This window comes from Apodemus sylvaticus, chromosome 5 (assembly GCF_947179515.1).
Source record: "Apodemus sylvaticus chromosome 5, mApoSyl1.1, whole genome shotgun sequence".
NCBI lineage: Eukaryota > Metazoa > Chordata > Mammalia > Rodentia > Muridae > Apodemus > Apodemus sylvaticus.
The window spans coordinates 142,115,356-142,139,589 of record NC_067476.1 but is presented as its reverse complement, the minus strand read 5'-3'; the positions used below and the strand labels follow the sequence as shown (position 1 = coordinate 142,139,589).

General features: G+C 54.8%; 1 protein-coding gene across 1 annotated transcript in view; it reads right to left on the bottom strand.

Annotated features, from left to right (window-relative positions):
• Positions 1-24,234, bottom strand: part of Dlgap4 (DLG associated protein 4) — a 147,811-nt gene that overhangs the window by 89,815 nt on the left and 33,762 nt on the right. Inside the window, exon 2 of the mRNA XM_052184097.1 lies at positions 4,740-4,933. The gene's annotated coding sequence lies outside the window, so the exon portion shown is untranslated. The remainder of the gene's footprint in view (positions 1-4,739; positions 4,934-24,234) is intronic.

The following is a 24,234-nucleotide window of genomic DNA, read 5'->3' as shown; positions in this document are numbered from 1 at the left end:
CTATCTCCACCTACCATGTGCATCCTAAGCATTGAACCCGGGTAGTCAGCAGTCTTGGTGGAAAGCGCCGTTACCCACTCAGCCATCTTGACGGGCCCCGTGCTTCACCTCCTATTTTTTGCATCTATTTTTCCCTCGACAATGTGCCTCGGACATGTTTCCATGTCAACAAGGACAGATCTACAGTGCTGTCTCCACAGTACAGAGAATGCTGTCAGCTGCTGGACGGAATTTATTTAACCATCTCTCACAGACAGATAATTGGGTACTTTCTAATTTATCACCATCATCACGGGCGGCGCGGTGAGGCTGCTGGTGAAATAAGTACCCACGTCTTCATGTGTCGGATTATTCATGATGGAGAGTCCAGAGACTCATGAAAGTTTGGCTTCCTCAGCTGGAGTCTCTCCGCTAGAGATTTAAGGTTCTGAGCATCCAGAAGGCACAGCCTGTCTTTCCAGGCAGGGCTAGTGGAGGCTCCAGGGCCAACACGTCCCCAACAGCAGCCTCTTTGGGGACGGTGTTGACTAGTGAGGCAGGTTAGTAGGTCAAGGGGAGGGTCCCAGGTTTGGGGTGGGGGTGCTGCTGAGCTGGGGTTTTGTTGGTCCTGTGCACAGAGCTATGCTATCCTCATTGGGTGTCATCTCTGGGACTAAGTAAAGAGGCGACCTGCAGAGGCTGGCGGATGTGACGTTACACAGTGGCACCGAACACCTGCGGTATCACCCAGGTATGATTCTACCTTGGCCCAGGTCAATACTCTCTGATGCTATCCATCCCTTCGTTTTGCGGAATGTAAGTCCCAGAGAAGGCGAGTGACTTGCCCAAGGTCACACAGCTAAGAAGAAATAGAAAGGAGTCACAGCCCGATCTGATTTCCCAATCCCCTTAGGTCTGTATGCCCCAAGGGAAGCACTGGGAACAGCTCTATAAACTCACAAGTCTGATGAGAATGGCCTCATGTTACCCATGCTAGCTTATAACCTCTTTTTTTTTTGTTTTAACTCCACACTATGAAGTTCTTTCTGCAACAGTAAATTTAGATCCCGGCCCCATTTCTAACAGCCGCAGCAGGCACCACTGTACAGATGCAGCAAACAGATTTAACTAGTCCCTTGGAGATGGGCAAGTGGCTTGTTCCCAATTGCCCTGCTACAACCAGCAACAGTACCCAGTGTGCTGATGTGTGTCCTGTTGGCAGTCCTGTGTCACAGTGTGGCCCTGGGCTGTTAATCCACTTCACTGCACTGGTCCTGTCTCCTCTCCCTCTGTTTATGTGAGTGGTTGTGTAACATCAGTCCTTCCCCAAGCCTGGGTGCTCTGGGAGGGGTATGAACGTGTCTGACTGCTCTCAATAAACCTCCTTAGAATGTATGGGTGCCTCTGGGTCTGGTGCCCAGAGAGAACAGGCTGCCAGCTTCAGGCCCCGGAGAGACTTCTGCAAGCCATGTTCTAGGGCTGTCCCCAGCACCAGCTGGACATATCACTTCCCCTGAGTGTGGTCCTTAGCACCAGGTCCAAGCCTGTTTGTTTACCATTCCCAGGAGTGGGCTGTCAGTGTCACTTCACCAGCAGAGCCCGTGGAGTCTCACCCTAGTCACTTCTCCAGACTTCAGACCCATCACATGCCCAGCTAATTCCACAGGGCTGTTCTGTGCTTGATGAGATAATAGGTTCAATACATAGCAGGCCTGCAGGGAGTGAGTTTAGAGCGGTGTTTCTCAGCCTGTGGGTCGAAACCCCTCTTGGGGGTCGCATATCAGATCAGATATCCTGTCTATTATATTTACATTATGATTCATAATAGTAACAAGATTACAGTTATGCAGTAGCAATGCAATAGTTTTATGGCTGGGGTCCCCAAAACACGGAGGGCCGTATTAAAGGGTCGCAGCGTCAGGAAGCTTGCGAAGCACTGGGTTAGAGAACAGGTCTGAGCCTGCTTCCTCTGCCTGACTTCTTTTTACCTTGAATAAGCTTGAGTCTTCCGCTGCTCCTCCCCAGCTGTCCCTTGCAATGTCTGGCTCCCGTCTGGAGCATTTGTTAAGTGAGTGAATGCCCCACGCTGGCCCTCCTCAGGGTCCCAGCCCTCACAGCTGCCCATGACCACGGATGCTTGCCAACTTCCCAGACCTCAAACATGCAAGAGGCACAGACGAAAGCGGCAGAGACAGAGGGCTCCCCACGTCCTGGGGGAGCTTCCAAGCCCCTCCCTGCACTGGAGGCTTGAGTTCCTGTCTGGTTTCTCGTTACCTCTAGGCATGTGCCAAGGAGCTTTACCTGGAAGCCTGACTTACCCCTTCCCTACAATGGGGAAAATAAGAAAACCTGTGAAGATTTGATGCAATAATAATAATTATAGTAAAAAGCTAAATGGGAGGCTGGGGTGTAGTTTAGTTTGGTGGCAGAGCGCCTGCCTACCACATGTAAGCTTCTGGATCCCATCTAGCAAAAGTAAGTAAATAAGCCAGAGATGATGGCATGTGACTGCAATCCCAGCACCTGAGAGACAGAGGCAGGAGGAGCTCTTGAGTTTCAGGCTGGTCTGGTTTACACAGTGAATTTCAGGTTAACCTGGAGTACATAGAGAGACTCTGTCTCAAATAAGTAAATAAATAAAGTACGTATATCCATCCATCCATCCATCTATACATACATGCATGCATACATACATACATTAAAACAAAAAAAAAAAAAAGGAAAATCCTTAGTAAGGAGGTAAGGAGCCTGATAATTAGAAAATAAATGGTAGCTGTTATTGTTAGAGCTGGTATTTTTTCGGGGGGGGGGGAGGGTGTCATTTACTGTGACATACACTACCATGAGGAACATACACAAGCCAAAAAGAGTGTGCTAAGTGACCAGCGGCCGAGGCTGTGCCCACCCCCAGGCCAGCAAGCAGAGCTCTGCCCCGTCTACAAGCCCCTTGTGTCTTCCAGCTCACAGGTCCTCTTTGACACAGTGGAGTTTTTTCCCCCAGGCTTTCTCGGGGCTGTTACGATTGTCAGTAAGTGGACAAGACTCAATCAATCCATTGATCAGTGCTTGTGGCTGGCTCCCTGACCTCAATTCCCTGGGGACCCTGTCCTCCCAGCCGCCTCTGCCCAGGCACAGAGGCTCCCTCAGAGCTTCCCAGTTCCTTAAATAACCAGCTTGTTAGCGAAATCGCAACAGTAACACCTCCCTCGCGCCACCCAGGCCTCCATCTTTCCACGTGATCCTGACGGCTGCTCCCTGCCAGTGCCAAGGAATCCCTTCTCCGTCACTGGGCCACACACAAGGGGGCTGTGAGCGATGGCAGCTGTGCCTCCAGAATCTGCCCTAGGGCGGAGGAGGCCCCGGAGCAGTGCTCAACAGCAGGAGAGGCTAAGCCCTCTGTGAGCCTCGGGGACTTGAAATGAGATGCTGAAGAGTGCCAGGCACTCAGCAAATGCCAGGCACGTAGTAACTGCTCAAGAAATACCCCCTGCCTCACAGGCTGGCCCCGAGACACACGCTGTCCTCAGGGAGACCCTGGCCTGCCTTGGGCAAACCCAGCATGCTTGCTGAAGGCACTCAGACCACCATGTCCTCATCGATTCTGTGGTGAGAGTGTCTCAGCCAAATGTAACAGGTGTCTCTGGTTGTCACAGTAGACCGGGGGCCAGGTGGGGGGGCAGGGTGTGTTGGGGGGAGGACCAAGTTTGGGGGTGGGTACTAATTAATGGGGGCCCTTTCGCAGTTACTAACAATAAGGCTGGCACCGCACAAATGTGCAGCGTCTGGTTCTCAAAGACATCCATTATTGACAGTGAACTTCTCGGGTTTTTATATTATCCTCGATATTTGCATATTATGCATATTCACCAGTCTTTCCCCTTCTTATAAGCATCTCATCAAGGAAGCCGCTGTTGGCAGGTGGAAGGACGAGCTGGGTGCGAAGGGGCTGGCGGCTGAGGGACACTAGAGCTGCTCTCTGGGACCCCAGAAGGCTGATGGGGTCCTGGGTCCTGCTGGGGTCTGGTGAGACATCATGAGAGACTCCCACATTCCCCTACTACCTTCCTTGATCCTAGCCCCTGGGCATTCAAGATGGCAGACCTTCAACCCAGGCTGAATGGTGTCTGGGGCCCTTGTGAACTAGACAGGTTATATCAGCAGAACCTTGGGATGGCGGGAGACTGTACAAGAACAGGGAGATATATGAGGCAGGCGCTGCGGTTGGCACCATGTGGGCCTGAGGTGGCTGTCCCTGCTCTGTGGGAAGGATGACGGAAGAACCAGGCTCTGTGAAGACAGTGTGGGTGTGGAGGGACAGTCAGAGATAGGGCTGAGCCCAGTACCTCATTGTGTGAGTTTAGGCAGGTGGAGCAGGAGGAGGAGGAACGTGTGCTTGTGGGCCCTGTCACGCCACAGCCTGCAGCAAGTTCCCTGCTCCCCTCCTCCTCCTGAGCCCGTGCTGGGCACCTGCCCCAGCCCTGCGTAGAGCATTTGAAGTGTATTGTGCTGTTTGCCAGGGTCCATCCTCAGCTAGGGCTTTCTCTCCCTGGGAAAGAGGCATCCTCACCAGGTCCACCTCCAGAGTTGTCAGGAGGATGGGGTATACCCAGCTGGTTAAACTGTAATTGTGCCCAGACAGGAACACTCTTACGGAGGTCCCTCTGCCAGCTTGTGGGTGCTGGCAGTGGGAGGGCTGGGCATTTCCCAAAACTCGCAAGCACTGTGGTGGGTGAGGTGCCCAGGCCTGTGGCTGTACTTACCAACCAAGGAGCCACGTGCACGGGGAAAATGGTAGCCGGCAGGTCTGCTGCAGATGACACCTCAGAAGCGGGTGTGGGACTGAGGACTGCCACACACATCTCTCCAGCACTCCATCGGAGGTGTGGGTTGGGCCCTGGTCACACAGGGAGGGGGGGTCACCAGGCTCGAGGCAGAGGGCAGGCGGCACCAGTGTCTGCAGGACACAGGAGGAACCACTGATTAGCCAGAAATGAGTGCCACACCTTGAGACCTTCAGACCAGCCTTAGAGAGGGGGCAAGTCGGCATAGTTGTCATAGAAACCCAACTGTTTGTGTAACACTGTATTTTCCAGAGAACCCTGGCACCCCAGCTCATGAGAGGCCCACGTTGTTTTTAGAGGTAGATTTGCATGTCATGCATATTTACAATGCCTTTCCCGCCACCCACAGAATCCCTGCAGCAGCCAGTGTGGGGAAGCTGCAGTCCTCTCCCCTCCTCAGCTTGCTCCTCCCTCCTGCCCCTCCCCCTCCCACTTCATGAGGGAAGTCAGGAGAGGGGCCAAAGTCACACCACTGGGAGTTCAAATCTCAGCTTGGCCGCTCACTCATTGCGGATATAACGGACAGGTGGCCCCCTCTTTCTGAGCCTCAGTTTCTCTTCTTGTTAAGAGCACTCTTTCCGGGACCTGCAGGGAGGTCTGAGAAGATAAGGCAGGAAGGATGCTGGCCTAAGGTACTGCCTTGGGGGAAACCCTGGGAGGTGTCCCCTCCTGTCCCAGCAGCCTGAGTGCCTCCCTGGGAGGGCGGGGGGAGGGGAATGCCAGGCTTCTCCAGTCCGCTTGTCTGAGCAGTGTCTGTCTGTCCCCTAACCACTGCCTGGACGGTTGTCAATGGGAACCGTCTCCGCTGCACACCTACCTACCCAGGAGGCAGCTAGCGGACCCAGAGGCCTCAGAGGATGCCCTTCTGCCCTCCCATTCTCCAGGTCACAAAACTCAGACTGAGAAACCAAGGCATCATTGGCATGAGGGTCAGAATCTGAGCAGCTAGACAGGGTGTGAATTTAGCCCCTTCACAAAGCCCAGGGAGGAGACACAGGGACCAATTCACCACAGAAGAAGCAGGAAAGGACGAACTGAGGTTGGGGGACTCACTGTCTTCATTTGTGATCCCCAGGCCTAAGGATCCCAAACTGCCCCCCAGGGTCTTCCCAGAAACGGCACCTCCCACACACCAGCTCCCACACTGCCACGCGTGAAACAAGACTTTGTTTCCTCCTTTTCGAAGCAAGAAACTGAGGTGCATGGCATGGCAGGGCAGGAGGAAGACTCCTGATGTGGGTGTCCCCAAATCTCCTCAGAGCCCTGGCACTCCTCTGACAAGGAGCACACGCTGATCTCCAATGAGGCCCAGATAGCGGGCTCTAACCCTGACCTCTGGTTCTAGAACAACGCAGCCCATCTCCCTGAGGAAGAGCACATCCCCAGCCAAGAAAAACACGCAGGACCGGCAAAGGTTTGGGTGGCAGGAAAGACGGCATGAGACTCATTTTCAGTGAAAGGGCACACACTCAGAAGTGTGCGTGGAAGACCTCTGTGTACATCGTAGGGGGGATAGAAATCCACCGTACACTCAGAGCTACAGCTTGGAAAGACGCTGTTCCCACCGACTCATCACTTGGAGCCACGTTCACCCGACTGAAGGGAGAGGCAGCAGCAGAGGGAAGCATCCTGACTTGGAGGGCTCAAAGGCCCCTTGAAGCCCCCAAGTTTGTCTGCTGAGGGAAGACTGCAGGTCCCCATCCCTCATTTTCTCTTCTCTAAGGTAGGTAGTAGGTAGGTAGTAGGCCCTGGGCCGGCTGTAACACCATCTAAGTCTTGGACTTCCAACACAGACATCCACATCCGATGCAAAGATAAAGACATTCCAAGCGAAAGTCCTCACACCGCCCAGCACCACAGACGCAGACTGTCTGTCACAGGTGGCTTTGACTTTGTAGAGACTGAAAGTAGAGTCAAGTCCAGTGGAGGCTGCCACGTGGGAGGAAGCAGTTTCTGGGGCAATAAAGCGGCTCTGAAATGGACCGTGGTGACAGACACACGGCTCTGTGTATGAGCCAGCAGCCACCTAACAGGACACGTTCAGAGTCATAGGGCACGTGCGTTAGGGCTCACTTGGTAACTCTGTCGAAACCATCCTGATCCTCTGAAAATGACACCATAGAACTTCCTGGTGGCCATCTGTAACCTGAGAACCTCTGTCTCAGAGGTCTGTGTGCTTCTGGAAAGCTACCAGGCCCCTAACTGGTTGGGTTCCCACTGGCCCCAGGACCTCTGGCTGTCTCCTCCCCACTGCGGAACACCCTGTCTGTCCTAGGCGCCATGCCTCGCCTCAAGGATGCCGCTGCTCCTTCTGACTGGGATGCCACCGGATTAAAGCACGCTCACCTCACCCACAGCTACAGCACTCAGCGTGGCACTTCGCACCTAGTAGGCCCTTTACTGAGTGTTAAATGAGAATTACAGACCCTAGTGTGCAGAGTTGGTTCCAGATTGGAGCTGCACTCCTTTCTAACCATGAAGGCCACGGAACTACGTGAGTCTCAATTCCTACTCCACCCCCCCAGGGAGCCAGGGATTAACAGGAATAATGGCGGTGAGCCCTTGATGGAGCACTCCTCTGAGGCTGTTCCCACATAAGCCACCGCTGCCCAAGCTCTGGACTCATTCCTGACAGCTCTCCCTTCTCATATCCAGGCTAAGCCCAGCCTCTTACCTGGATTCTCCAGACTGGCCCTGGTCCCCTCATTTTTTCTCTCCCTTAATTCTTGCTCCCAGACACAGAAACCAGAGAGCTGTCTGGTGAGAACTCAAGTCGGATCTTACCCCTCCGCAGCTCTAAAATCTCCAGGGCTTCACTTTACCTCAAGCACAAGCATACAACCCTTCAGCCACCACAGGCAGTCCTGGTCAGCGAGCATCCACTCCCCGTCGCTTCCTCTGCACCAGGCCCACGGCCCTACAAGCTCTTGTTAGACACACCAGGCATGCGCCTGCCTCAGGGCCTTTGCTCTTCCTTTGCCCTGCACCTTGGTGGCCCAGCTGTCTTGAGCCTCTTTTCCTCGCCTCCTTCACTATCTTTCTGGCACTGCCTGCTTGGCTGGGTAAGTGGGCCAGGCGTCCCTGCACCCTGGTCAACGACAGGCCGTGTAGCCCCGCAGTGATAAGTTTTAACTAAACTCAGAGGCTCAACATAAAATGCCCGGCTCTCAGCTGCTGAGTGGCCCTGGGCAACCTTCTTCCTATTTTTGTTTTGCTCTGACACAAGGTCTCGCTGTGAAAACCCTGACTGGCCTGGAACCTGTGATATAGACCAGGTTGGCCTTGAACTCATAAAGATCAGATTGCCTCTGCCTCCCTAGTGTGAACAGTGCTGACAGGTGTGGCCTGCCCAGTCTTCTGGGAAAATTTCTTAACTTCTCTTCTGCTGATGTCTAAGATAGGGGTGACTCGAAGTCCCCACCCAGGCTCAGCAGAATACGGGGTGCTGTTACCCTCTGGCCGTTCCCTTGAACATCCTTAGTATTTAAGCCTTACCACCCAGGCTTGTGTCATTCTCTGTAGGGTCATTACCAAAGGGGCCTTGCGGTTTGTTGGCCCCTCCCACAGGACGCCCCGCCCCCTTCCCAAGTCAGAGTTCTGAGTCCCACACCCAGTGCTGCTGGCATTTGGAGCTGATCAACAAAGGTTAACTATTCGCAATTATTTCCAATTATTTACTGATTCCCCCGACAGGCTCTGGGTTTTTTCCTGCTTCCTCCTCACAGGCCTGGCATTCCCGTCCAGCCGATCTCAAAGAGGCCCTATGGTGACTGTGGGCTGCCCACTCCCCTCTCACATCCTGTGTGAGTAAAGCCCTCTCTGCTATCCTCTAACCTGGGCTACCGCCAAGTGACCAAAGGCTCTTCTCCCCTTCCCCTTGTCTCTCATCTTCTACTTAAAAACTCTGCCCATGTCTTGAAAACATATCTTTCAAACGAGCCCGGTCTCCAGAGCCATCCTGCAGGCCCACCACCTCTGCTCAGAGCACTGCTCCGTCCTTGGCGCCGCTGCCTCCCACACCCACTTCTGTGGAAGGATCCTCTTAAGATCTGAGTGGAATGAGGCTCGTGCCTCAGCTGGAAGGTCGTGTCCTCAGCAGCTCCAGGTCACGGGGAGAAGGGCCTTCTCACAGGACTCGGCCAGCCTGCCCCCACAGCTGTTGGCTTTCCCATCCTAGGCAGTTAAAGCAGTGTTTGTTGTCCAAAAATTCAATTTGCGCAACAGACTTATACGAGAGCTTTCAGCTCAATAAACTTGAAATGGGAACGTGGTTTCTAAAAGCAGCCCAGACAGCTCCTCCTGTCCCAGGCTCTCCTTGGCTGGCCTGGCCTGCTGCGAAGGCTCGCTCTGTCCCTTCTGACCTGCACAGCTCAGTGACATGCACGCTGACCTCCCAAATCCCTCCTCCCCCCAAGCCTAGGTTCCTCAGCCTGTTCCACAAAGCCCCTCTCCCGGCTGCCAAACACCCAAACATGCCCCACCCTCTCCTTGCAGTCCACTTCTTCCCCACGATGCCACCAACCACTGGAATCCCTGAAGCAGAAACACTGGCACCATCCCAACTCCCTCCCACCCGTCCCTTCACAAGGCCTACTTCCTGCCTCAGTCCCAAGCCTCCCAGACTACTGTCTCTCCTACTATGGTATCTCCCTCAGAGCGCTGGAACACAAGCCATTTGGCCACCGCTCACCACCACGCTACCTGTCCCTAGTCTACTGGTCCATACCAGCTGTCCCTGGATACGCATAGCCCACCCTCAAGGCCACCATTATAACTAAAGCCTCCTTCGCAGGCCGTTACGGTATGAAAGCTGACATGGACCCCATCCTGGGTCTCATGATTCTCACTCTGGGCTGTGATGAAGGGAACTTGTGTAGCCACAGGGCCGAATGAGGCAGACATTAGAAGGAGGCCTGTGCTGCCGGCTGGAGGAGGAACCTGACCAGGCAGAGGGCAGGATGAGAGGGGTCCACCATGGCTGACTCCAAAGGTACCCGGAGGACCAAGTCAGACACCGGACCTCTTCAAGCATCAACTCTGGAGCCACACACCCTGTGGTCAGATCCAGCTCCGCTGGTGGCCACTGTCGGTGGAGGGGTAACCTCAGTGTTCCCTCTGTGAAATAGGAATATATATATCCTTTCCTCGGGTCTGATGTAGGGGGGGGTCACAGACCATGTGTGGCCCTTCATCCTTCCCAGCACAGTGGCTGCTTTGGCCTCCGCCCCTTCCAGGAGAGACATCCAGAGACCCCCTAATAAGCCCCCAAACCTGAGAGCACTGAGTGTAGGCGTTGTCCTGTTCGTGCATCTGTGATAAAGCCTCACCTAGAGGTAGGCAGAGCAGAAATTAAAAACAATAACTGATGACAATGCAGAATTATAACAATACACTATAATAAGAGGTATGCAAATGCACTCTCTCCCTCTCTCAAAATATCTTAGTGCACTGAAGGTCTTGACAGTCTCAGCACACAAGCAGCGTGGCTAGGATGGTGGTGAAGAACTGTGAACACCCACCAGGCAGCTGGCAGCCAGCGGAACGTTTTGCCCAGAGGAGGCGCCACTGAGCCTTAGCTAGTAACTCCACGTTCTGCGCCGGGTGGGGCTTGGTTGGGTCCCTGTAGGATGCAGTGGACTGGCTAGAGCCCAGGACTGGGAAGAGGCGCCAGCTCCAGCTCTAAACTCTGTCCTGTCCTTTCTTGCCTCCTGCCCTGAACCAGTCTTACCTGCTGGCCACAGTCCCAGACCCATGCCCAGGAGCCGGGAGCACCAACCACCACTCCTGATATGGAGAAGCGGAAGCAGTTGCCCCCAAACTGGAGATGGGAGCTGGAGCCAGGTGGGGAGGCTCCCCTCTGAGGGTCTGATCTGGACGCCTGTCACCTCTCACACCTGCAGGACACAGCCTGTTGGCAGTCACAGCAGATCGTGACATCTGTTACTGTTCCTGGGGCCCTGCTTCTTCTCTACCCATTCTGCAGCAGAGGGCACTGTGTGGCCTCAGGTTGTACATGGTAAGTGAATGCTTGGGCAGGAGCAAACTCCCGTGAGTCACACTTGGGCCCGAGGATTCTCCCCAGAGTTAGAAGTGTCCCTCGTGATCGAATGCCCGCATCCCTTAGATGCACGATTTCCAAGTGTGAAGAACACTGTACCAGAACTACTCTGACGCACGCTGTCCACACAGGGCCGCGGCGAGCTGGGCTTGCAGACACGAATCTATGAAGTCCGACAACAGCACGTGGCTCATGTCTACTCTCCTGCTGGCCCAGGACTGGGTGGTCTTTGGCACCACAGACTTAGACCCCTTTCCCAGAGTGCTCACAATTCACTAATCACACTGTCACCTTGCTAGAAAGCCGCACCATGAACCACAGGCAGGCTTTCAAACCCAAGGCTAAGCCACACCCTCTACTTAGCTGCTTGTCTACCGCCCAAGGTCACTCAAGAAACAGCCAGCAGCCTCCTACCCTGGGCCAGGAGTGGACAAGAGCCAGGCACGCTTGTCTTGGTTCTCACAGAACAGTGTAGTGGGGGTGCACCTAACACTGATGTTCCAGACAAGCACGGGGTCTGGAGGCCCCAGAGAAGGCCGCAGGTTGTGGGACCACTGCTCAGGTGCTGTGGTCCTCCACACCTAGCACTCTGATGCATTCTCATCCATTTTTTTGCCTCATGGCCACCCCACCCCCTTTGAAGCCTCATCCAAGTCCTCAGGGCTTTGGCGCAAATACAGAGAACACGGTGCCCTGCACACAAACATTTGGGCTCCTACTCCAAACGTGGCCCCAAACTGGGCCACAATGAGGACAAGATGAGTCAGGCAGTGTCCCTGGAACACCCAATCCTATGGGGGTGGCAGATACGTAAACACGTTGCAGTCCACAGTGATGGGTGGGTGCCAGCGGCCACCCTGGGCGTGGGCCTGGCCACAGGAAGACACCAGGCAGGCAGGTGGGAAAGAAGCAGGGAGAATGTATGCCACATTTGGGAACCTTCTACACAGCGGGGAGCCAGCCTGTAGACTCCGGGGAAGGAGGGGGACAGGAGTGGAGAGACAGAAAGGGACTCAAGCATCCAGAAGGTCCTGTCATGCCAGTTCAGAGACTGGTCTTTTCCCTGGACGCAGTGGAGACCCAAGCACTTGGTGGGTTTCCTGTGGAAAATAATCAGCCCACGGGTCAGTGGGGCAGACTTGTGGTGAGACCAGGGAGAATGGAATGAAGGGGCTCTATTGGGGGACTGAGTCAGGAGTCACCGGGCTCTAGAAGCCGGTCAAAGGACTGGGGGGAGTGACTGTCTGGAATGAGCAAAGTTCTGAGTCCCTGGCATCCCCAGCTCTCAGGTATGGGGGTATAGGTTCTTCTAATCCTGCCAGAAGCAGGAGGATCTGATGTTTAAGGTGATTCTCAGCCTTACGTTGAAATCAAGGCAGCCTGGGATACATGAGACTCTGTTTGAAAAACAAAAACAGCTGGGTAGTGCTATCAAATGCACGGCAGGTGGATCTCTGAGTGTGAGGCTAGCCTGGTCTACAGAGTGAGTTCCAGGACAGCCAATACTACACAGTGAAACATTGTCTAAATACATACATACATACATACATACATACATACATACATAAAATAAATAGAAAAACAACAAAAACTAGGGAAATGATTTATGGTTTAGTCAGTAAAGGGCCAGAGCCATGTAAAAGCTAAGCGCTGCAGTGCATGTATATAACCTCAGAACACACGCTGTCTGTCTGTCTGTGTGTGAGACAGACAGACAGACAAACAGACAGACAGACAGAGACAGAGACAGAGAGAGGGGCGTGTGGTCTGTGAAGAGGCAGAGCGCTAGAGCTCACTGGCATGCTACTCTAATCAGTCAGGGAGCCGTCACTCAGTGACAGACCCTGAAAGCAAGAAGAGTGAAGAAGATACCTTACATCAACCCCTGGCCTTCACACATTTCTGTACACACACACACACACACACACACACACACACTTTAAAAAGACGACAGAGACCATTCAGACTCCAGCTGTAGAGGCCCACAGGCCAAGGATGCGGTAGGAAGCAGCCTCTAGCCCTTGGTTCTGATGAGAAGGGGGCAAGGGTCATGGAGCCCTTGGCTTTCAGCTGGAACACGGTCAGGGAACCCTTCTTTAGCAGCTAATGGCAGACACCCCAGGCCTGCAGGACAAGCAGCGCTCTGTCCAAGGCAGACAGGTATCTTCCTCCACATCTCAGCTGTCCATGGCTGGCTTCCCCTGTGACCACAGACGCACGGGTCAACGGTACTGTTCATCTTAGCCTCACATCGAAAACATCCGAGTTCTCCACCCAGGATGGAATCGGATAGCACAGACCACTCAAGGGGGACAAGATCCAGAGTGCTCAAAAGTAGAGCTGAAGGCCAAAACTTTAAGCTAAGCGCCAGATTATATTTTGCTCCATGCTTCTATTTATATGACCTTTCTAGAAAAGGCACAGTTACAGAAAGAAACCAATGGCCTGGAGTAGGAGCAGCGATTGGCTGCCACGGGCAACTGCGCTCATGGCGTGCATCTGGGAAATCTCAGGAGTGCTTAAGATGGCCAGCATGCTAGCTGCAAGTTTTGGAAGCACCCAGGGAGGGGTGCCTCCAGGGCGCCCTCCAGAGGACGATGCCATTATGTTCAGGCCAAGGAGAGTAGCAGGCAGGCCTGTGGGCCAACATGGAAGTCACTCAGGACACACTAAGGAGGTAGGATACTGAATGGGAGATCTCTAGGCAGAGTCCAGGGACAGGACTGGAGGCCTCAGGGATCCAGAGGGTTGGTGTCTCCCCTGGGAGAGGCAGGCCTCAGCTGCTGGTCGGCACAGAACTCTGCCCTCCCCTGCCTGCAGCTGGCTTCACATGCTGTTCTCCACGGCTGTCAAGGGTCAGCGGGGAAAGCAGCTCCTGAGGTGGCCCTTCTGGGTGCCACTCTATTGCTGGGTGGCCTTAATTATGTCGGTAGAGGCCTCATGGTCACAGGGTAAGGAGTCAGCTAACATAGGATGGCCCTTCCCTTCATCTGTGAGGAAGATACTCACACGTGGGGCAGGCGTACATTTCCATCCTCCTTAAGCTATTACATGGGAGCCTGTCACTCGGAGGCAGAGACTCACAGCTTTTCCATGAAAATCTCCACTCCAAATTCTGACCATGAAGCCTAGTCCAGAGGAGCCCACATCTGACTTGTCCTCCACTGCTCTCGCGGCCAGCCCACGGTAAGTGCTCACGATATACGTGCTGAATGCATGGCAAATGAGCAGGAGAATGCAGATCCTGCCAGCCATGCTCAGTACCCCTGCCCTACCTGGCTCGTCTGCCCAACTCCTCTCATACCAGCTCTGCAGACTCAAGAGTTCATCTTCCTTCCAGGGCCCCACCTCTCCTGACAGCCTTGGCCTTGGGCTGGGGGCAGGCAGTGTTGCCCACAGGCTGCTCAGTCCTCCCAAGAGCCTGTCCCTATATCCACTAGTGCTGCCCACACATCTGGCTGCCACCCAGAGCCCAGTGAGAGCAAGCAGGGGTGGCCTGGGCACCTGCTCAGGGAGGATTTGAGGAAAGGGCAAAGGTCCCCACACATCATGGTTTCAGGGCTGGGGTGTCCTCTCAGGGTTCCCTGACGACAGCCTATTTCTCTCCCAGAGTCTCTGGCAGCAGCATGGAAGATCCCATTAGAAGGAGCCTCGTTCCCATAATCAGTGCCTCTCCTAATCAACCTGCCTTTGCCCACTGCGGGATTCATTTCAGCGAAACAGACTTCAAGGTCAGGGTATGACTCAGTTTCTGGAGCAGAGAGGTGGGTGGCTGGGGACTGGGGCTGGCAGGCGTGAGCCGGGGTCAGGGTGGGGTCTAGAGGTCTGGAACTCCTCGAGCTATGCCGGGGAAGCAAGCAAGAAAAACAAAGGGGCTTGTGTAAGGCACAGCGCCGCAGATGAGCCGCCTCCTCTGCGTAGGTCTGCAGCTCCTGGGCCCACTCCACACTCCAGGCACAACCTGTTTCTCCTGCCTGCACCATGTCGTGGGCTCTGCTCCTCCATCCACAGCGCCATCTGCCAATCTCAGCTGTGAACATCCTCCTCACTCTGCATGCCCTCCGTGGGATGCCACGGCCTGCCAGAGGCCTTCCCTACGGCTCTGCTGGGGCCAGGGTGCTGGTGCCAAGCTCCCGGTGCCTGTCCACTGAGTCCTGTGGATACAAGCAGCTCTTCCAGAGCCTCTGTCCTGGTCTCCCCATTATCCTGTGTGGGGTCACAGCCCTGCATACATCTCAAGCTCTACCCAGAGGATTCCAATGCTGGATAAATTGCAAGGCAGGCCCTCTGGCCATGCAGGTGTGAGGCAAACATCTGCAGAGTGAGGAATGGAGCAGACTGGGAAGCTGTCCTGAGTGCCTGGAGAAGGCTCCTGTAGTGGCCTGGCAGGTGATTGTGCTGTTCACTGCTGCAGCTATTCACACACAGTTACCAAGGCGCTGACAACAAGTGACACTAATTGCTGCTGACACGGGTGCCCCCACCACAGGGGCTCCCACTAGCAAAGCTCAGGCCTGTCCTGTCTAAGGCCATCTTCCTACTCACCCTGTGATGTGGGTCCTGGCTTCCCCTATTTCACAGACAAGCAGCCAAGTCTCATAGCTGGAGAATGCAAGGCTCTGTCTGAACCCAGTCCAACTATATCCATGTCTTCAAGATGTACTGTGACCATGAGCCTTAGCCTGGACCTCAGTGTCTACCCACAGTGGATAGAGTGGGTGTACTGAGACAAACCCCACACACTCGTCACACATCCAGCCAGAAGAAAGCCAGGTTCTTCCAGAATCAGGTTTCCAGGCAGCTAGTGCAGGTCCCCAAGGATGCTCACTTCGCTTTAACATTTCCATCTTCATAATGGAGCAGTAAGGTCAGCCTTGCCTTACTGCAGGGACATTCCACGAACCTAGCCTTCTCTTCCCTGTGGCCTCCATTTCCCCATTTGTAGAGTGATTGGGAGCAGAATCAATCTCATTAGATCCAGCACTGGGGCTTCCCAAGGCCACATGAACCTGAGCTTTGGGGGTGCTTTCCTACACTGTCTCCATGGTGATGCTAAGGCCTAGAGAGGGAGGGGGTAGCAGTGTCTGGGTCTGGAGGTGGCTCCAAGAGGGGCTCGGAAGCGGTATCACTATGTCCAGGAAAATCTAAGCCAGGGCAATGTGGTCCTTTGGCTTTGGGGACTCCTCTCCCAGAGCCTGCTGTCTCCACGAGGCAGGTAAGGCCCAGCTGAGTTAATCAGTGCCCTGGCCTGGCCGCTGGCCATGGTGCTGAAACCACGCAGTTCTAAGAGCGGGCTCGGCCCTGCAGCAGGCGTGGCCTGCCAGCTGGGGGGTGAGGACACGGGAAAGCATGGCTGGCTGTGAGATCATGCACCAGCTCATCTGCTGGGGGCTCAGTGCCCTCAAAACGGGAAAGCAGAGGCAGCCACAACGGACAGAGAAGCCCAGGGTGCCAGCTCTCACTGTGAGGTGGGTAGATGCCAAAGCATTGGGAAGGTGACATGAACAGGGTACTGACTCTTGTGCCCCCCCCCCCAAGGGTTTCTCTATCCCTGGGAAATAATGCTCACGTAAAGATAAAGCTAGCTACTCAAGGTCACATAGCTAGTCAAGGAAAGAGCAGGAATCAACCCAGTTAACTTTCAAAATCATCAAATCTATCCCCTCTCTCCATTGTATCCTGCTGGAGAGAGTTCAAGTCAGAAAGGGCCCAACTTACCACGACTCACCCAGAAAGACTCCCAGAATAGGCCACTTCAATCCACTCCAAGCCCAGCTCCCTGGCATAGTGAGCAAGTGTCCCCACCTGTGCTGCTGGAGACACAGGCTGGCAGCTCTCTCCATGACAGGCTCTCTGGCCTGCTGGAAGGTCCTCTGTCAAGGCAGAGACATGGACGTCCCAGAGAGAGCACACACCAGTCGTGGGCCAAGGGCTGGTGGCCACATGGTCCCTGTTAGTGCCCTTGCCAGAGGCATCTGAGGGCCAGCAGAGCGCAGCACAGCGGGGCCCCTCTGACCCAGGTATGCTTCTGGCCTGATCCTGTCCCCGGTTTCTGATGAGTGAAGTATATGCTCACACGCATACATACGCAGACGTGGTTCAAATCCACTAGACTGGGAGGTGGGGATTCCTGGCAGCCTCAAGCAGACCTGGGGAGGGGGTTAGAAGTGGGCGGGACCTAGGGTCAGCTCCTTCCCAGCTAAGTGACCATGGGTGACTCAAGGGTGTCTGTCTCACGTGATGTAAGTTTTATAAGACTCCTGGCTCTGCGCGAGGAGCATGGGAGCATGGGACTGAGCCATTTAAATCAGTGGCTGCCCGGTGGAAGTCAGTAAGTGGTGTCAATAAAAAAGGCATGCTAGAGTCCAGCCCTCAGGGTTGGGATAGCCTCTTCCACACCCAAGCCACAGAGGCTATCCACAACTGCTACCCCTCCAGACTTCATTTCCTCAAGGGCCCTCGCCCAATTCATTCTCATGAGGGGGCCGGAGGGGCCTGCATGAGTTGGAGGGGGACTTTGTGCCTCCCTCCCAAGAGGGAAATCTAAACTTCTGACTGAGTCAGGAGGCTCTTCAGGGTCCCCTCCCCATCACTGACTAGACCAGCTGAGGTAAGTTCCTGGCGCTACCACAGGCTCCTCCCTCCCCTGGACTCACACAACTGGCCCCTCACCCCTTGGTTCCACCTGTGTCACCCCCCGCAGAGAGGCTTTCCCTGGCCTCCTGGAGTCTAGGGCATCCAGTACCCCACAACAGCTTTGGCTTTCTGTCTCTTCCATCAGCCAGGAGAGAAAACGCCCCTGCCAGGAACTGAGACAACTGTGCCTCTGAGGCTACACACACACTGTCACAAGTCCCTCTGCTATAGGGTCCTAGGCTCACCACCTGACCTCGGTGACAGAGATGACAGTTGAGCCCCTCCCTTCCAGTTGGCCGCTGCCATCCAGGCCCCACCCAGCGCTGACCCACTTTTAGAGCTTCTCTGAGATCAGATGGTTACTCCCCGAGGGACCCAATCCCATAGATCATAGCTGATTCCGCTGCGGGGGCGGGGAGGGGGGAGGTGGTGGTGGCTGCTGGCGCCCATGTACTCTGTGGCCATTAATCAACAACACTAGAATGGAGGATGTCACGGGGCCTTTGGTGGGAGCCAGGTCTGGCCTTGAAGGCCTCTTTTCCAGGAAAGGTTCCTAGCCTAACACCTGGCCCCTGCATCCTATCCATCCTCAATGTGCCCATGCCTTCCTCCCTGCAGACACACCACATAGCGTCTCTGTACACAGAGAGCCACACTGCACTCAACCCTATCGAAGAAGAAACTGAGGCCCAGAGAGGAGCGACTTGCCCGAAGCACAGCAAGGCTGTGGAGCTCCTGGCCCAAAGGCTTCTGCCCTTTGCCTTCTTGGTGAGGAGATCCCACTTCAGGCAGAGGGTGGGGAGCCCTCCTGAGCCCAGGATCACTCTCCTGGCTGCCTCGTAGGTGTTCCCACCCACTCCCTGGACCTCAGAGGTCTGTCTCCCAGCCAGACTCTAGGAAAGTTGCCCTCTTGGCCCTGATATTCTGACTTCGTCTCTGCCTGCTCTCAGTGCACGAAACTCTTCTAGGTGTGTACAGGGAACGGAGCCTGTATTGCCAGCTGATGGACGGTGGGCTGCCACGGTGCCCACCGAGTTCTGAGGACAACATACCTGCAGCTTCGGGAGACACTGGAAGATCGGAGGAGGAGGATGGGGGAGGTCCTCCTCCACAAACCCATTGGCTCTCAGAAAACGTGTTTCCCATCTCTGCCAATCCAGTATTTACTAAGTGCCTACTGTATGCACCAGAGTAGAATTCCTGGAATACAGGCTCTACCTCAGATCATGCCCACCTGCTCCTGCAGGAACAGGGTGGCCTTTGAGTTAAGGGGCCTCCCAGGACTGTTTCCTCATATCTAACCTATGAGGAGAGGGAATGGCTCCATATTCAGAGGGTGACAGTGGGGTCAGAGTCCTGTGTAACAGGGCCATCATGCCTGCACACAATGTGTACCTCACAAGAGCCAGGGACACGACAATCATTGAGACACATGACTCTGAGCTCCTGGCCTGATCATGTTGTGATTTATGTGCCAAGGGCCTGGGACAGAGGAACCCCCAGGAGACACAAAATCCTCTGACAGGGAGAAGGAGTGAGAAGCTTGAAGGATCCGAACTGGCAGCAGATTCTGCTGAGGAGGGATGGCTGGGCCACAGCCGTGAGACTGGGCACGCCTTGTGAAGTGTCAAGGATCGGACACTTGCAGCCAGGGAGGAGTGAACTGGGTGGGCCTCAAACTGTCCTCTCTGCACCAGGGTAACGGCAGCTCCCCTCTCTCCTCGGAGGAAGCCAGCAGGGAAGATGGAGGAAGCCAGCAGGGAAGATGGCCGTCTAATCTGGGAGTAGGGAGGGTTGTAGGGAGGTCAAAGGTCAGGGCCCAACCTGCTGGAATTGACCTTGGCTGTTGTCTCTTCCTCTTATCCCCTGGGGCTGACTCAATGCTACCAGTGGTGCCTGACTCACCCCTTCCTTCAGTGACAGCTACTTACGCCACCCCCTCCACCTCCCAGTCCCAGTAACAGAGCTCTTCAGCTCACACCCAACCCCTTTCTCACCAGCCTTCAGACAGTCACCAAGGGACCTGGCCTCCCAGAACTCTGGGTCCCTCCTAAGAGGCGAGAGGGAGGTCCTTTCTGAGAAGCTGCCCCTCCTCTCTCTTCTCAGCTCTGCCCCGGGCACCTCACACTTTTGGAAAGCCAAGGCGCAAGCCGGCCAGCAATGAGCCTTGGCCTGGGCTGCTGTGTGTCCAGGGACACTGGTAGGGTAGCTTATAGGTCTCCCGTGGCTTCCTCCATAAGCCATCCTGTTCCCACCACCCAGGTCCCAGGTGAATCACACAGCCCCTGTACTCTGGAACAGCCACGTGAGGTGAATCACAGGACAGAGCCGGGTAGCCCTGGCCCAGATCTCGAGTGTATGTGGGTGCTCCAGGGACATCCCACTTTCATCCTGTCCTTACTTCCAGAACAGGCAGAAATTCCTGAGGCGGGGTAGCATGCACACACTTGTGAGTAGCATGGGCTTGTGGGTAACCAGAAGGAGGGGGTGACGTCAGGGCTCCAATCTGAGGCTGTTTCCTGAAGAATATTGGGAACTAGGTCTCCCCGTGTTTTAGTGGTGTGTGTGTATGTGTGTGTGTGTGTGTGTGTGTGATATTCACAATGGCAGTCAACCCACAAATAAGCTAAATGGGACAGCCTTGGCTATTCCTGATTCCTGCCTCCTTTTCTCCTCTGCCTCCTACAGTCAGCCTGGAATCCACATCTTTCACGGGTCTGGAACACTAAGAGATTTCCCACCCACTGTTCGCTTCCTAACACTTTTGCCAGGGCTGTGGACAGAGGCGAAGGCCATTACTGGGGCTCCAGCTCTCTACCCGGCATGTTCCTTCGCGGTGTGCCACAAGTACCACACACGGATCTTGCTGATGTCTCTGACTGGAGTTGGTGCTCAACATACCCTGGCCTGCTACCTTCGCTAACCCAGTGGCCGGACAGAGCACATCGAAAGCGCTTATCTCAAGTCCTGCGTGGTTCTCACTCTGAGGTAGTCTGCAGGACCTCCAGAGGCTGCTGAGTCCCCACCCTTTCAGCACAATCCTCCTCCCCCTTCCGTTCCCCTCCTAGGGGTGTATTCCTACCCACACAAGATGTTCCCAGTGCCTCTTTACCATGCTATCTCCTGTCCAGGATGGCTCTGCGCCTTTTCACCCGGGCAGCTGTTACATGCTTTCCAGAGATAAGCTCAAATGACACATCCCAAGGATAAGTCCCCAGCCCCTGACTAAGCATGGGCCCTCTGTTTGCCTGCTTCCATTTAACTATTTGATGGTTCCATCTAGGCTGGTGGTTTCTGAGGGCAGAGGCCAGGCTGCCCAGGGCCTTGCACACAGCTGACACTCAGTATATGTTTACTAAATGAATGACTGTTTTTTTTTGTTTTTTTTTTTTTTACTATCCTTCTAGCAGCTTCCAGATGGGCCTCCCTGCCACCCTGTTACTCATGGCTGGGTCCCCGCCAGCACCCAGCTCTCTGCAGACAAGGCTCCCCACACATGTCCAGCTCCAGTGTGTCACACAGCCTGAGGAGCTTCCTTCACAGCCCCCACCCCATCCCACAGCATCCTGGACAGCCAGGGACCATGAAGGTCAGGGATAGAAGCTGCTGGCCTACACCTCTTCAAACCACTGAGACCCCAAGCCTCTTCTTCCCTCCCTTCCCTTCCCCTCTCAGGGCCTTGGCATCCTCTTTGGACAGGCCGAGTGCCATTCCTTCTTGATAAAGGTAAAGGTAAAGGTAAAGGTAAAGGTAAAGGTAAAGGTAAAGGAAGAAGGGACAGGAATCCATTGGGGGGAATCACAGCATCCCCTAAACCCTAGCCCAGGTGGCAGGCAACCACCAGCCTGAGCCTTTTTCACTAGGAGAGGTAACAAGGGCCTAGGGGCCCCTCCCCGGGAACACATGCTAAGTTTGAGCTTAAAACATCTTGAGAGTATTTCCCCTGATAAAAGTACAGTTCCTGGAGCTGCTACATGTTGAAACCTAAGTACCCAGCATGTCAGGGGCAAAGATCCAAGTAGAGGGGCCCATTTTGGCTGCTGTCACTTTGGAGTCACCTCCTTTTTACCTAGCCTTCCTCTCCTTCCTCCACAGCTGCCTGGGTACCTGCTCCAGCAATCTCTGCCCCCACCATGGCTTCTCTCCTCCTCTCCAGCGTGGCGATAGGGTGGTCATGCCATTTGAAGGCCTTTCTGGGTGGGTGGGTGCTGCCAGGAACCGCTGTCATTTCTGCCTCTGCCTCAGGGTTGGATCAGGTCTTGCCTCCAGGGGCCTTGTGAGTCAGCCTAGGGTTCAGTCTGCGCTCTGTCCCTTGCACGAATAACTAACTCAGTGCTAAGCATGATCTTCTAGCTTGTGAAATGGATTGGGTGTCCCCCAGTCAGCCTGGGCACACCACTAAGTTAAGCCTTACTTGCAGATCTCTCCAGCCCTTAGAACGAATCTTCCTCCCCCATCCCCCAAAATGTCTGCATGTGTGGATGGGGGTGGGGAGCAGAGCTAGAGACAATCTTGGTTGTCATCCTTAGGAACACCACCCACCTCCTTTGAGACAGTCTTCCACTGGCCTAGAAATCACTGATTAGGCAAGACCAGTTGTCCCATAGGCACCAGGGATCCTCCTGTCTACACATGTCCAGCACGTGGATAACAAGTACGCACCACTACATTTAAGTGGGTTCTGGGGAATCAAACTCCAGTCCTTGCACTTAGAAGGCAAGCCCTTTACCAACTGAGCCATCTCCCCAACCCCTCTAAGCTGTGCTGCCAGAAGGAGGCAGAGTGTGGGCAGAGACAGACGTCGGGTGCCACAGGGGGCCCATGCAAGGAGGCTGCACTCCTGGGACGCCAGGGAGAAGAGGAGTGTCTCCTCTGTGGAGCAGCAGCAGCAAGGAGTGCAGGCATGGCCGCCTTTTGTGGGACGCAAACCGCTGGTGAACTTAAGGAACAACGGAAGCCAGAGCGGCCAGGCAGGTTGATCGGGGGAACCTCCCTTGAAGAAGACAGCCCCTTGTTCTCCTTCCCCAGGGACAGTGGGACCAAGCTGTACTCCAATCCTATCCACATGCCACATGCTAGAAGTCTCTTGTCCCCAGACACTGGCATAGTACACACTATTCTACTCATTGCAGAAAAGATAGAAGCAGAATACTCCCGGGTGACATTTGAACACTGAGGGAAGATCCTACTGGGTGTGAAGGACGGTGGGTGTGAAGGACGGTGAGTCCAGGACAGAGGGACAAGCCAGGGGCAAATATCCTGGAAGGTGGAAGCTTCTAGAACAGAGAGTTAACAGTTGTCAGCTGGGTGACCTTGGCGGCCAGAAACTTGTCTGCATCAACACTCTGATGGGCCTAGAAAAATGTCTGAGAGCTGGAACTCGGGCAGCAGAAGTACCGTGAAGCTCAGGGTCTTAAGTTCCTTAAAGCACTTGCTCCCTAGAGAATGGCCCTGGCCACAGGGCAGGAGCTGCTCTTCCACACAAGAGTTTACAGAGGGGGTGTCCCCTTTGCTCCCGCATACCCTGTGACCTCCCTCTTCAGATCCTGTAAGCCCAGATCAGCCAGCCTCTCAAGGTGGCAGCTCAGGTCCTACGAAGGAATTTATTTCCCCTGGGAAAGCAGGTCCTGGAAAGAATCCGGGAAGGCTTCCCAGAGGAGGCGGCTCAAAGGTGGGGAGGAAGGGATCCCACATGCTCTGGGCTAGAAGAAGAGGAAAGCAGGCAGCGGCAGTAGTAAAGCAGCAACCATTCACAGAGCATTGTTACCCAGCAGGGTCACGGCAGTGTGCGTGCGTGCGTGTGTGCGTGCGCGTGTGCGTGCGCGTGTGCGTGCGCTCACTCACTCAGGAGTTCAGACTGAACCAGACACTTGAGCTATCTCCTTACTGTTCTTAAGGGTCCTAGGTGACCGAGCAAACTGAGATGGCAGCCACCACACCGCCTGTCCTTCAGCCAGTATGTCCACGCTCTCAAGCCCCAGGCTCAGGGCTTCCACAAGACAGAGCACCCAGAACCAGCCAAGGCTCGGATGAGGAAATGAACGTTAAATCATCTGTTCTGGAAAGATGTGGCTGCCCAGAGAGGAGGACTGAGGGCCCCTGTCTCAGCCTCCCTCCAGGGGCACAGCCCGAAGCTCCGCAAGGGGTGAGACAAGGCTTGGCAAGGCTCCTTTCCCACCCACCCCAGGGGCCTAGGCACAGCTCCAACCTACAGCTTTAATTAAAAGGCCTTTTCAAACCATTAACAGCAATAATAATAAAACTCCAAATAGGACCGGTAAAGCAGCAGACTTCGGGAGAATTAAAACGGGTACCTGGTGTTCCGACACCCCCAGGGGGGCAATTGGCTCTGAGGGAGCTGTGATTTTCACCTCCAGTGGACCTGTCAGTCCCAGACACTGCAGGAGAGTCAGCCGAGGAGAGCTGGGGTCTCCTCAGCAAGTGGATACTGGACATTGGAGTCTCCAGCCCCCCTGCCCATCTCATCAGCCAGCACCTCCTCCCCCAGAGCTCAGTGGACCTCCTGCCTGCCTCCGCTCGGCCCTGATTCTGATTTAGGTCACCTTTACCACCCCTAAAATAGCTCCCCCTCAGGAGTCTCCATGTCCACCTGGGCCCTTGCAAACTGTGCTTTCCAGGGCCTTCCCATGAGGCAAACCAGACCCTACCACCCTGGTCCTCAGGGCCTCCAGGATGCCCTTCCCCCCCACCCTTTAAGTA